General features: G+C 47.8%; 1 protein-coding gene across 7 annotated transcripts in view; it reads right to left on the bottom strand.

Annotated features, from left to right (window-relative positions):
* BAHCC1 (BAH domain and coiled-coil containing 1) overlaps positions 1–13,161 on the bottom strand; it is a 112,921-nt gene that overhangs the window by 94,560 nt on the left and 5,200 nt on the right. For 5 of the 7 annotated variants that reach the window (XR_004425903.1, XM_033138972.1, XM_033138976.1 and 2 more), the window contains exon 1: positions 1,036–1,265. The exons of 1 other annotated variant lie outside the window; for it this stretch is intronic. The gene's annotated coding sequence lies outside the window, so the exon portion shown is untranslated. Of the gene's footprint in view, positions 1–1,035; positions 1,266–13,161 lie in introns of those variants that run through there. One more of the 7 variants, XM_033138974.1, reaches the window with a different exon arrangement.

Raw genomic sequence — 13,161 nt, 5'->3', positions numbered from 1 at the left:
GAGACAAAGCGCCTCTCCCAGCTGCTCCCTTGCAAGACGATTGCCTCTCCCGTGCAAAAACGCAACCTGGTTCAACCTTCTAAGCTGAACCAAAAACAAACGAAGAAAGGCCTTTACCTCCAATCTTAATGAAACATTTCCTCACGATGGCATTTTCCTCGCCACTGCAAAACTTAAAAGCCTTACTTCCTACGTAAAATCGACATACATGCGCAGACACACAGACAGGGGCATAAATAAATTAGAATGCATCTGTTCCAAGTATTTTAATTTTTTTTCTTTGCAGTTCGGAATAGCCGATTATGCATCAAACACTTTCGGTCGCAGACTGCACTTAGCGTCCAGCAGAAAACCCTAACTCGCCTGCATTGTGATTTAATTTTTATTGTGATTTAATTTTAAAACAAGGGAGGCTACACATTTGCATGCATTCCTTCTCCCTCCCCCCCAAAATACTACAATGCCTGCGTTTGTTTGTCTTGCAAAGTCGCCATTCACGTCTCCGTTAGGAGAAAAAAAAAACCCACCCCCCACATAATTCAACAACTAGAATTTCAGTAAGAAATATGCGAACAATCGTGGGTTTTGTTAGTACTGCCCGGAGCTCGGTACAACATTTCTAAGGCACAGCTGAACCACTGAGAAATAAAATAAACCTTCATGCATGTATTTCGCAGGCTTTCTTTTCGTTAGAAACAATACGCATCTCCTTCCCCCAAGGATGTCGTTAAATTATATTCAATTTAGTTAAGGAATTGATACAATTTAGTCCGAGGATTGATATCAATGTTACACACAGCGAATTCCAGGTGTCTGAATTGCCTTTAAAATGAAAAATAAGCTCAAAATAATTTCTGCTAGCAATATTTTGCCAAAAAATGTAAAAAATAAATTAATTCAGACCTGACCACCGTGAGGGTGTGCTCGATAATAATATATATATATATATTTATTTATTTAAAAAAAACCAAATAATGCACTTTTCAAAAATATATAGATATAGATATATATACTAAATAAATTTCAATTACTTACTGGAGGGAGGGGTGTTCCTTTGCACACAGGGAACGCAATACAATTAAATCAGTGACTGGGACTTTGTTGTATTCCTACTGGTATTTGCACTGTGCTGACTGTTGCACTGTAAATGCACTGGCTGCTGCTCCTTGCAGAAAGGAAAAAAAGACCCTGTCGCGGGCTCCAGCTTCCCCAACCTCGCAGCTCAGTCCTGCAAGCAACTCTCCCTGCATACTAATAAGCTCGTGCCACTCACTCAGGGTGAGCACGCTCGCTGATTGGACGCCCGGTCCTCTACGGTAATAAGCTCGTGCCACTCTCCCTGCGTAAACAGGCTTCCCCATAGGCTGGCGCGGGGCCAGGGAGCTGCCAATCAGAGAGCAGCAGGGTTACTACTCAACCCAATGGCGCCTAATTCAAGTCCCTCCAGTTGCGCAGCTCCCCTCGCGCAGCTTAGCCTCCACTTTGCTGAATGGGGGGATACGTAGCAAGCGCGGGGGAGGGCGAGAGGGAGGGAGAAGGAAGAAAGCTCTGCAGAATGGGGAGGGGAAGAGCCCTGCCAGAGAGCGGCTCCAGCCCACACACGCACGCCAGCTGGGTGGTGAGGGGTTCCAGGGGGCTTGTTGTTGTTTCTTTCGCTTAGCTAGGCTGGTCAGTGCGTGTGTGTCTTGCAGCGGCAGAGCCCAGTCATCGCCACGGAGTCGCCCTTGCACCGATCAGTGCGTGGGGCGGGGTGGGGAGCGCCTGGCTCACGGCAGCTTTTTTTTCTTGAGCAAGGTATGCCTTTACAAACCAAACACTTAAGAGAGAGATTTACGACCGTAGGGGTCTCTAGCACTCCCGTGCATTTCAACATCCCTGGATGATATTCCGTGCTGGGGCGGGGGGTGGTGGTGAGGCGTCTTTAAAGCGCTCAAGGACACGAGTTCCCATGGGGATTGGGGGGGGGGGCAACTGCTTCGTGAGCACGTGCTTCTCCATACGCAAGGAAGCCCCTCTTCTTTCGCGCTATGTCGAGGCACATGCAAGCTCCCAGGTGGGTTACCATAAACCGAGATCTATTTATTTGTACAGTCATCCTTTCCCTCCTCCCGGCTCCTTCTCTGCACCCACCGCACACTTCGCATCACCATTAATCCCATCCTTCAACCACCTTCAAAGCAAAGCTCCCAACGCATTCGCTGAAATTGTAAAAAACAAAACAAGCAAGCAAACTGCAATCACGATTCTGCTCGCAACCATCTTATGCTTCCCTCGATTACCTGCCATTCTGCTTCTTAAATAGACCGCATAATTTTCTCTGCTCCTTCCTATATAGTATTAAAACTCATTTTTAAAAAAAATTGTTGCATGGTGCAAAAACACACACCGAGCCTCCGATTTTACACCGGCAACGGAGAGGTTAACCACACCGCCTTCCGTTTATTCCTTTCCTCCTCCTTCTCCCCCCCACCCGTTCCTTTCTTCCAACCCGCCCTTCCCCACTTCCAGGAGACGCCCGGATTGGTTGGCAGTCCCCCAGCCCGCTGTCCATCACCCAGTGTAAACAAGTCGCTGATTGGCTGCTCGCCAGTCCGCACTGGGCTGCCTGAAAAAAGCAATTACTGGCCCCGCGGTTTGCAGGGGGCCCGGGGCTGGTTTGATGAAAGGAGATAAGCTGGGGACTGTTTCCAGCGCACCCCCCCAGGTACCCCCCCACCCCCGAGGCCGAGCCGACTGTCCCTGGAGCCAAAAGAAGGTCAAAGAGTGGAGAGGATCAAAAGGAGCAAAGAAAAGGGGAAACGGACTGAGTCACTATTAGCGAGTCTGAAAGCAAAGCCATTCATTCCAGGCAGGGTGGTGCTCAGGCACCGCGGGGCGGACGGGCAGCCTCGCCTCCCTGCGCAGGATTGGGGACCCGGCATCACCCGCCGTCGCAGTAGCAGCAGCAGCAGCAGCAGCGCAGAATGGGCACAGCAGCCGGGGAAGTTCTAGCGTTTCAAGGGGAAGCGAGAGGAGAGGCAGAGCCGAGGCTTCTCCTTCCCGTATACGGAGAGCCGGATGGGCGGGATGCCCCGGGAACGCGGGTCCGGATCCTGCTCCGCTCCCCACTTTGCAGGCGCAGCTGGTTCCCATATCTCTCCCCAGTTTTCCAACAGGGCCATCGCGCCCTCCATTTTGCCAAACTGCGTGCCTCGGGTCGGGATATTCCTCCGAGGATTATTATTATTATTATTATTATGCAAAAGTGGAATATGCAGCAAAGCTAACCGGGAGAAATGTCCGCGCCCTAGTGATCGAGTGAGGTGGAAAGGCGCGCGCGCGTGCAGTGCGGTGGCGGCGTAAAGATTCTCTTCCCTATACTGATGGGTTTTTAAATAAAAAAAATTAAAAGGGAGTGTAATTGATTTGGAAAATGCAGAATAAATCAGAATAACCCGTAAGTAATATTAGATTACAATGGAGCTATTCATTAACCGGTGGGGCAAATTGAATTAACGCGACCGAGAAGGAGCAAGCGTGCGCCCGCCTGTATACAAGCAAATGGGTGTGTGTGTTTGCAGTTCTCACCGCGGTGGTGATGATGGGGTTATAGCGAAGTCGCCTCGTGTTTAAAACCTAGGAAGGGCACCGATTGAAACAAACTTGCCAGCCCGCGGATTGTTTGGGTGCTCACTTGCCAAGTTTTTTTATTTCTGCTCCTAACGCTGTGTTTATATTAAACTGTGAAAGAGTCGATCCGTAAGCACGAGCCGCGCCGACAAGCCTAGGAAGGCTTCCACCCGGAAGACACTTCCTAGGATAAGGCCCTGACTGACGGACTGACTTCCCAATAAAACTCGCGCAAGATTGCTTAGGAAGAGAGACTCTCCAAATGGAAAGAAACTTTTAACCCAAGAGCCCTGGGTGACTTCACAGGCGATGTGTGTGTAGAGTGATTGAGAGAGTTCTACTGAAAATCATAATATTGTATCTAGAAGAAATTACAAACGTGCAAGCCATGTTTTTTTGTTTTGTTTTTTTTAAAAGAGGGAATGGGGTTCTGAAAAGGAGTGTGTTGTGACGAGGGGGTGGGGAGAGGGAGAGGTTTGAGAAACACAAAGCAAGGCTGTTGAATTGCTCATTTAAAAAGTGACGAGTGGGAGGAAGAAAAAGGAAGATCTGACACGCAAGTGCACTTTCAGACGGTATCTTCACCTGGAGTCCGGGAGAATAAGAGAAGCTACGGAATGGGCATGCAGATTTGAAGTGGAGTGTGGAAATTGGAGGGGTGGTATTCTCCAGAGTTAAAAAAAAAATCACCAGTAAACACACACGACTCTCACGCATGCACAAAATAACGATTGTGTGTTGTCCTCGATCTCTTCAATCTGCCCCTCTTGCTGCTCATCCATCAAGCCAGGCTTTTAGCCAGGACACAGGCGGGTGGGTTGGGGTTGGGGGAGCACTCTGTGTCACAAGAGGTGCAATTGTGCCTGCTTTCCAATATATATATATCGGACACTTTCTCTAACAAAAAGCTGTAGGCTCTCGATTTTGACAGGGAAACTTATATGAAGGTATACATTCAGCAATCTACATTAAGCTGAAAGTAGAGTCCAGATTTATTTTTGTAAATATTCACTCGCCCTAAGGAAAATTCAGGTCAGCACAGAAGAAACACGGGAAACTTTTGAATCACGATTTTTCTCCTGGGGGACGGAAGAAAGGAAGTGGGTTTAAAAACAGAAAAACCAGTTGTACATATTTTCCTTGGTTTTGTATTCCGCCTTCCTTCCGTCATGGAACCCAAGACTGCATGCATGTGGTCCCTGAGCGGTCACCCATCCAGGTCCTGATCAGATCCAGACCTGCTAAGCTTCGGCTCAGTGGTGGCCTCCTCCTCCTTCACCCCATAATATACCCAGCTAGTCCATCTTGGCACCCATTAAGAACCCTTCTTCCTTTCCTGCATTCCCATCATTGGGGCGTCCCTCCAGTCCGCCCTTAAATTTCCAACTCCTTTTAACCGTGGCTCTCTTGTCAAACGGGCTCCGCGTCCACCCTTCCACCTCCACCTTTGTGGATCCGGCGTTAAACAGCAACGTGAGAGGAAACCCTTTGTGCGAGAACTCTCCACTGTTTCCCTAGGTTTCTGCCCTGGTCTGAAGGTCCAGAGGAGAGCTTTCAACTCCGCATCCGTAAACAGATGAGAAGGGAAATGCGGTCTCGAGGTTTCCTCTCCGCCTGCTCGTATCGCCTCTCCAGATGTCCAGAGATAAAGGCAAATATGGCTACGTTCAAACGTTACAGCGAGACCACTAAGACGCTTTATCCCAACGCGCAACGTCCGAACAAAAAAAAAATCTTCGCCCCTTGATCCCATTTTGCGAGGGAGGATAAGGCTGATTGGTTTGATTTTGGAGTTGTTATTTCAAATTAAGGGAATTTAGCACAAGCAGCTGGACGCGTTTACCGGGAGGAAGCAAATTCCAGCTGCCTGGGTCCTTTTTCCAGGTCATCACATTTAGGAGCGCAAAAAGGCGATCCTAAAACACACTTTAATAAAGCCACCTTGAAATATATACAACTTTACTTCCAAGCTGATGTGGATAGTTGAGGGCGGGGAGGTGTGGATCGTGCAAACAGCAAGCCTTACGCACAATCCTATGCGTGTTTACTCTCGGGATTGAAGCCCGATTCTGGACACGTTTACTCGAAAGCGCAAATCCCACCTCTGTTAAGATTGCAACTCTGCACAAAATTGCATTCGCAAGCCTAACCACGTCTACTCAAAAGTAAGTCCTGTTGAATTCAATTGGGTTTACTCCCAGGTAAGTAGGGTTATGAGGATTGCAGCCGAAGGGCCTTTGGGCGGGAAACTTGGACACAGTTGATTACTGACTGTAACAACAACAACAAAGGGCGGGACTGCTGCCCCCCCCCAGCAATTCCAGGGGTTGGGGGGGGATTCGAAGGGAGAGATTGCAAAACTTCGAAGTGCGGGATGTGAAGTAGTTCTAAGGCCTCTCCCCCTTTTAACTATTTGTGGGGGGGGGCTTGCACGGGGGGGGGTAGAGACGAGGTTAGAGGAGGGAGGCGGGCTGCTGACCACTCTTTCAGGTGGTGTTTTGTAATGAATGCGCCAGGTCTCCGAGAAAGCAGCGGTTGCCCTGCAGTGGGGAATGGATGGAAGGGTAATTAATGCAAAGTGACTGATTGCTCTTGAAGAAGGCCAGTCCAGCAAAGGGGATTGTCCCTGGTCACTGAAGCGTCCTTTGATTGACACTTTCCTTCCCAGCCCCAAGGCGAAGGCGAGGACCCGAAGGCGCTGCGTTTTGTCACTCGGCTCAGGCCACTGGGGTGCAGAATCTTGACAAAACAGGGTTAGCAAAGATGGTTTGTGTGTGCGCGTCTACGGGATTTTGTTTGGGGTTTTTTTGTGGTGGTTGTTCTGTTTTTAAGGCGAAAATATTTCCAGAACCGATAATATAGTAAGAAATTGTTTGTATGTGTGTGTTCCACCTCCTTAAATAATTTCAATTTAAAAAATAAAAAAGATTAACAAATTGAGAGAGATCAGCGAGGGGAATGGAGTCGAGAAACAGATGAGCCCATAAGCGAAGCTGACCAGAAACGAATCTGATCCAACTTGTCTCGATCTAAATCCTGAATCACATCCTGAAGCTTCTCTGTTGTTGTTTTTCTTGTTCTTTTTTACCATTCGAGGATTCTGATCAGAACAACCTTAGGACTTGCTGGGTCAGGGGAAACCTCTCCTTTCAATCCACAGTTCCAGATTTTGTAAAAGAAATAATAATAATAATATGAAACGGATGTCGAAGATTCATATTTTGGCTTCCATATCTCCACCGCGTACTCCCCCCCCCCCCAGTCTCTGCCCCCACGTCCCTTCCTTCTGTTCACTTCTGATTTTTTTTTATTGTTTCAAAACAGTTGTTACAGCAAATAACTTTAGACAGGACTAGTGTATAAACCAGAGGTCTGCTGGCAAATTACCAGTTAACTCGTACTTTTGCCTGCTCACTTACACAAAGTGTGTGTGTGTGTGTGTGTGTGTGTGTGTTTAGAAATAGTTTTGTATTCTCCACGAAGGGAAGGGGGGGAGGAGAGGAGGTAGAAGAGAAAGGGGGAAACTCCATTTAGCTTTTAGATGGGCCGCAAGTACACTGTCAGCAGAAGTTACAGCTTCTCTTCCCCCTCCCCATTTTTAAAAATCTGTCCAGGGGTAACAAATGTTTTTAATTTAACAGGAGCAAAGCTTCGGTATCTCTCTCAGACTTCCTCCATAAGAGAGCGAAGATAATGGAACGAGAAATAAATATTTAGAGTAGGCTTCAGAAAAATCGCCTGGCACCCCCCAAAAATATATATCTATTTGTAAATTCGTCCAAAGCGCCCGCTTAACCGTCACGCTCACCTTTCCTCTTTTCTCCCTCTTTTTTTTGCTTTAAAAATAATAATGGGTGTTTAGAAACTTAAGTGAGTGGGATAAATCGATCCTGGATCGATCAGGGTCCCCTGGCGACCCTCATTGCTCCTCCTCAGCAGTAATCCGCATTGGGTTCAGTGGGCGCTTACTCGCAAGTAAACTTCGCGCAGGCTTTGGTGTGCCGCTGCTGCCAATAAGCCGCGCTTGGGACTCGCGTTAATATAGCGAGTCTCATGCAGAGAATTAAGCTCGTTTATCTCGGGACACATTAAGAAGATTTGGTTCATCTTGCAAGGCCAGATTTAAAAGCCAAACTGTCTCCCTCTCTCCTCTCCTCTTTTGAAAGCAATTGCTAGAACTCTGGTTTGGTGGATCAGCAAGATCCTGGTCATTTTTTTCGTTCTCTCTTATAGAGAGAGAGGGAAAAGTGCCTTGTCAAGGAATCGCGTTTAAAGCAGAACTGGCACAAGGCCTCGCGAATCTCGGTGTCGTGTTCTGTCTTGAAGCACAAGACACGGCCTGGTCTGCGAATCAATGAAATCGAAGTATTGAGGGAGGGGGTCGAGCAGATCCGGAGCAGGGTGCGTGTCCGGCGCGGCTCTTCAGCCCTCAGGGAAATCTCTCTCTCTCACACACACACACACACACGCGCACACACACACACACACACACAACCCTGACATATTTAGGATCGGGTTCCAGCAGAAGCCACTTTTACGTAGGCAGCTGGACTCTCTTTTCAGTCCGGTTTAAAGCCATCTCGCTCCGATCCTTCACGAGCTACTCGGAAGAGGAGAGAATTCTGATTCCCGCTTCTAAAGCCCAGACTACGAACTGCATGGAGACTTGGACCAGAGATGCAGAAGACCTCGGTGGGCTTCCTGCCCCGTTAGGCCAGGTCTCTGCCACCTTGTCGCGAATGGTGCCCTTGCCTTTTCTTTTTTTTTGCCATCCACCCGGATGAATACTTCTGGAGAACTCGGAAGTTTGCACACTTATTTCGTGGCTTTTTGCTTTGGCGAAATAAAGAGGTGGCATTACAAAATAAAAAATAAAAAGGACATTGTTCTCCTCTCCGCTCCCTTTGCGTCTTCCCTCCGCAATTGTCTCCCCGTTGTCAAAACGCACAATGCAATTTCCTCGGGGCAGGGACCTGCCACCCACTTCCTCCCTTCAAAGAACACTGTGGGTCTGTTATTATCATAATTATTAAGCTGTTCCACATAACTAACTTGCGATCTAAGCTCACAATACCCTTCCCATTTTTTATGTTTTTATTTGGTAGGTAAAACGTTTATTGTGCAGCCCGTTAGCATCTTTTCCTCTGTTATAACGCGCTGGGAGACGAATCTTCACATTAAGTTCAGTATTCAAACAAGCTGGCATTGGAAGAAATGGCAGATTATCCCCCCCTACATTTTCTTTTTCCTCAAGGTAACCAACATGAAAACATCTCCTTTTCATGTCCAAATGAATATGCAATCATTTTAAATTCTCAGACCTCAGCTAACCTTCACACTCTGGGGAAATGTGTTAAAATATTGCAATTTAATATCTTTCCATCTGGAAAAGAGTGAGAGAGAGGGAAGGAAGGAAGGAAGGAAGGAAGGAAGGAAGGAAGGAAGGAAGGAAGGAAGGAAGGAAGGACGTGGGACCCCTCCCCCCCCAGTATGTCAAATAAAATTATGGATTAACTCAGCACGCTAAATAATTGCCTAATAAGGGCTGGGAGACGCAAATCTTTGCATTTGGGTAATTGTATGTTGGGTGCCTTGCCTAATACAATTGTTTGGGCCCGGTTCATTGTTCCATGTGCTATTTGGTCAACGAGCAAATTAGAAACAATTTCTTGGCTAGGAAGAATTACTCTTAATTCTTCTCGCGCACAAAACGCTCATTGGAAACCGGGTAGGAAGCGGCGCGGAGGAGGGCGCGCGGGGGGGGGGGGAACCTACCCACTCAGTACATTTAACAAACTTTTAAAAACGGGCTCCAATTTTCTGGGGTTGGCGAGGTTGGTGGATTAGAGAGGGAGGGAGGGAGAGACAAACGAACAAATGAATGAATGAATGACACGGTACGATCCTGAACGTACATGGAGTACATCCAATTGATCTCTGCATGAAGAAAGGAAGGCAGAGCATTGCAGCAGATAGTTCCCGGGTTACTCTGGAAAAAGTATCCGTCCGGTGGGCTCCCAGTCAGTCCACCTCAATTTGCTCGAGGGGGCAGCCCGGATCTCCTTAAAGCCAATGAGCTATCCCGCGATCACACACACACACACACACACGTGTCCCCGGGTGGAGGGGAGGCCAAGCACGTGCTGCGTCTTGGCTGCCAACAGCCCCGCGCGAACATGCCCTGTTTTATTTTACATGCTAAAAAACAGACTACTGTAGGATGAGAGAGAGAGAGAGAGAACCACACACAAATCCAAACCCTTAGGGACCAGAGACACAGGGGGGTGGCTTTCCGGGGGCGGGGAAGGAGAATAAGAGACACCTTGGTCTCTCCGCATCTGCCTCCAAAACCAGCTATTTTCTGGGCTCCCCCGTCCAACCGGGCTCGGCTCAGTCTGAGTACTGACTTATGAGGAGCCTGTTCACGGAGGTTTCCTAGTTAAACCCAGTTGCGCTCCTTCCAAGGAAGGGGAGGCCCCCTCGGATCGGGGCGTCAGGCTCCTTCGGCCATCGTTTTAGATGCCCAGAGCTTCCCTTTTCTTTCCCCCCAACTCCGCCGCCTCCCTTGTCCCACTGAACTGATTCTTGAAAACCTGCCCTCTTCCCCTTATCTAACAAGGACAAAGGCGAGAGGAGGGGAAAACCCAGTTTAAGGGGCACTCTGTTTGAGCTGCAATATAATCACCCAATCTAGTCTTTTGGGTGGTATGGGGGGTAGTTAAAAAGCAGAAAAAATAAACAAACCCTTTAGGCTTGTACACGAATCTCTCTCTGACCCAGTTCAGGGGATTCTCTGCTAAAGGTTAGTCCCAGCGCATCTTCAAGACGAGAAAGGATGGGCTGGGTCGTGTAGGCCTATACTGGAAACGCGGTTTCTAGGGAATGAATGAATATCTCGCTTATGTTTGCGAAATATCTTGGAGTGGAACCCTGTTCTTCCTTCTGAAGGATGCTCCCCCTTTTTGAAAGATTTGCTCCTTTATACCAAAATTGCTCCATGGACTGTTGGAGGGGAAGAGACATCTTGCATCTTCCCCCCCCCCTTCCTTTCTAAAACAAACAAGCGAACCAAACACCTCCAGTAACACCCACAAAAGCAACGCCTGCCTTGCTGCGCAGGGCTTTCCTTCTGGTTACTTCCACCAGAGGATGCCTGCTTTCCAGGAGCGCCGCTCGCAACGCGTTGCTGCCTCGGTTCATTCTGCGCCTCGCTTTCCGCGCTGTCTGGAAAGGGGGGCTCCCGAGTCGTCAAGAGATGGGCGCAACCCCCTCCCCACTCCGGGTGCAGCTCCTCCGAAGAGCCTCGGAAAGCCTCAGTCGCTTAAAGAGACTTGCAAATGAAGCAGCGCTGCAGTTTCGTGGTCAGGGATCCAGAGCAAGGTCACCCAGCCCTCTCCGAAACTGAACCCTTTGCCTAATATAAGACATAAGGCAGGCTGGAGATTTTGGCCCCGGGGCGTCTTCTTTAGCCTCCCTCCATCTCTCAGGAATGGTCCCTTCAAAGTGAGTTAGACTAGGATCAGGAAAGCAGAAAAGTCAAGACAACACATCTCCCAAGTCTTCCAGGTTTTCTGAATCCAGAGCTTGGGAGGAATTCAGATTCTTTCAGAATCCTCGCCCCCCCCGCTAAGATAGACTTTTTATTATTATTATTATTATTATTATTATTATTATTATTATTATTATTATTATTAAATATTGTATGTATGTTTGTTGAAGCTGGGAGAATTTAGGAGCTTGCATTATTCATGGGGACAGCAAAGAGTAGTCGGGGAAATGAAAAAGGCATAGATCTCAGGAGGGGGGGGAGTGTGCATTGAAGCAAATTCGGCAGGAGTGAGTAGAAATATCAATGATCTGGACAGTCCAATCAGCCGGGAGAAGTGGGGATGGTGGGGGGGGGGGAGAGAGAGAAAGAGATAGAGGCGGAATCCAAATAGATCTACTCCCTTTCCCCCCCTTTCGATCAAACCGGGACAAGATATCAAATGGTCAAATTCCTCTTCTCCCCCCTCCCACTCCAACATACTATCTATCTATCTATCTATCTATCTATCTATCTATCTATCTATCTATCTATCTATCTATCTATTTCCACACAGATCCTTCCCCAGGCAAACACAAGATGTTTTCTGCACTAGGCAGGGAGATCCCCCACTAGCCCCGGTTCTTTATGCATATACAAAGGGAAACTGACAAATTTGTTAATCAAATAAATCTAAATAGATAAAGTTTATAGTGGCAGACAGACCGATATTGCACGGAGCTTACAACACATTTTTAATCTCAAAAGAGACGTCTCTGCTGCTTCCAAAGGCAGGTTTTGTGTGTGTGTGTGTGTGTGTGCTGACGCGTGAGCGAGGGCTCTCTGCACACAGCAAGAAGTGATTTCTAACAAATAAGGGGTCCTACTTTGCTCAGAGATAATGAGCATTTATAACCCACCGAGAATCTTAGTGCACGTATATCACACACACACACACACACACACACACACACACACACACTATTTACATGCATCCAGTCCATACAGAGGGCGGCTGGGCCCTGCACCCTCTCCTCAAATCACGATGAACTATACAAGTCATAAGGGAAAGCCTAGTTTAGCTTTAAAAAGAAATTATGGACGGTGTGATGGAAGAGGCCAACCTGGCGTAGATTCTCCCCCCCCCCAAAAAAAAACATTCTCCGCTGGATCATCCCCAAACAAGGGATTTAAAAAGGGGGAGAGGAAAGGGGGGCAAGTCGGTGTTCCGGACCCCCAAACCTTGAGCTAAAGCCCTGTTAAATGCAGAGTTGTAATTTGTAGCTAAATATATCCTAGTGTGTTCACACACTGGAAGTATAATTCACTGTGTTTGTTGTGTGAGGTTATCAAGGAACCCGCCCATATGGGTTAAATTAAAGCGAGTTTAATAAACGATCCCAGGCGTAGCCAAATCTCTCTTTCCATTCTGGAGCCAGATTGATAGGCAGATATAGAGCACCGATCGATCGATCGGATACAATTCCCACCTACCCACCCCTACCTTTTTAATTTTAAATTTTTTTGTTAAGAAAGAGGGAGGTATAGAACTTGAGCTGCGGATGCAAAAAGTAGACCAGATTTGGGACAAACCTTCCAAGGCAAGAGGAGAGATGTGGGGTGTGCGCGCCTGTTATTTTAATAACTAAACCAACTAGCCATCGAGCATATATAACTTCCCCTCAACGCTTTCTGGATCAAGTTGAGGGTTTGGGCACTTTGGTGATGAGAGATCACGAATACACAGAAACACACACAGGACCCCGCCCCCACCGCCCCAAGCTACCTGCAGATGCAGAAATAAAGGTTCCTCGAATGTCATCCACTGTCCCTTCTTTAGAGTCAAGGCAACCTAATCCCAGCAAGTATTTGGGGAAGGGAAGAGTTATTTGGGGTGGGGGGTGGGGAGATGAGAGACCGTTTCCCCGCAAACATGTTGTGACATGTCATAAGGGTGCCTGTTTTGATAAACACATAATTAGTGCCAGGATGTATGAGCAGCTGCGTAAAAAGGCACAACTTAGATA

Source organism: Lacerta agilis, chromosome 2 (assembly GCF_009819535.1).
Source record: "Lacerta agilis isolate rLacAgi1 chromosome 2, rLacAgi1.pri, whole genome shotgun sequence".
In the NCBI taxonomy this organism is placed as follows: Eukaryota; Metazoa; Chordata; class Lepidosauria; order Squamata; family Lacertidae; genus Lacerta; species Lacerta agilis.
The sequence above is the reverse complement of the archived record's forward strand: the minus strand, read 5'-3'. Positions and strand labels throughout refer to the sequence as shown.